At 35.8% G+C, this 768-nt stretch overlaps 1 pseudogene; it reads right to left on the reverse strand.

Annotated features, from left to right (window-relative positions):
• Nucleotides 1-353: 353 nt before the first annotated feature.
• Nucleotides 354-464, reverse strand: LOC112324815 (small nucleolar RNA R71; annotated as a pseudogene).
• Between the last annotated feature and the right edge of the window lie 304 nt (nucleotides 465-768).

Here is a 768-nt window from a genome sequence, read left to right on the forward strand (position 1 = left end):
ATGAGAACACTTAGAGATCACATGAATCCAACAAGAACAAGTGCACCATCATGTATAGTTTTTCCTCCTGATGCTTCTCATTTTAATTTTAAGCCAGGTATTATTCAACTTTTACCCACTTTTCATGGCTTAGAATTAGAAAATCCATATTTGCATTTAAGAGAATTTGAAGAAGTTTGTAACACCTATAATGACTTAAATTGTAGCATGAACACCATCAGATTAAAGCTTTTTCCTTTTTCATTAAAAGATAAAGCTAAAACATGGCTACAAAATATTAGGTCAGGATCCATTCGTGCTTGGGATGAAATGCAACAATAATTTTTAAAGAAGTTTTTTCCGTCTCACAGAACAAACTCTTTCAAAAGACAAATCACCACTTTCACTCAAAAACCAGGAGAAACATTTTACAAGTGTTGGGATAGATATAAAGACTTGCTTAATACCTGTCCTCATCATGGTTTTGAAACATGGAGATTGGTCTCACAATTTTATGAAGGGTTAACACCTAAAGATAGGCAAATGGTGGAATTGATGTGCAATGGAACTTTTGAAGATAAAGACCCTGATGAAGCAATGGAGTACCTAGACTTGGTAGCTGAAAATGCTCAAAATTGGGACACCACAGGTACGTGTGAGGCACCAGGTAAAACTCAACCTCATACATCTAATGGAGGCATGTACAACCTTAGGGAAGATCATGACCTCCAAGCCAAATTTGCATCTTTAGCCAGAAAAGTTGAGGCACTAGAATTAAAAAAGAGTGGT

Source organism: Populus trichocarpa, chromosome 17 (assembly GCF_000002775.5).
Source record: "Populus trichocarpa isolate Nisqually-1 chromosome 17, P.trichocarpa_v4.1, whole genome shotgun sequence".
Lineage (NCBI taxonomy): Eukaryota > Viridiplantae > Streptophyta > Magnoliopsida > Malpighiales > Salicaceae > Populus > Populus trichocarpa.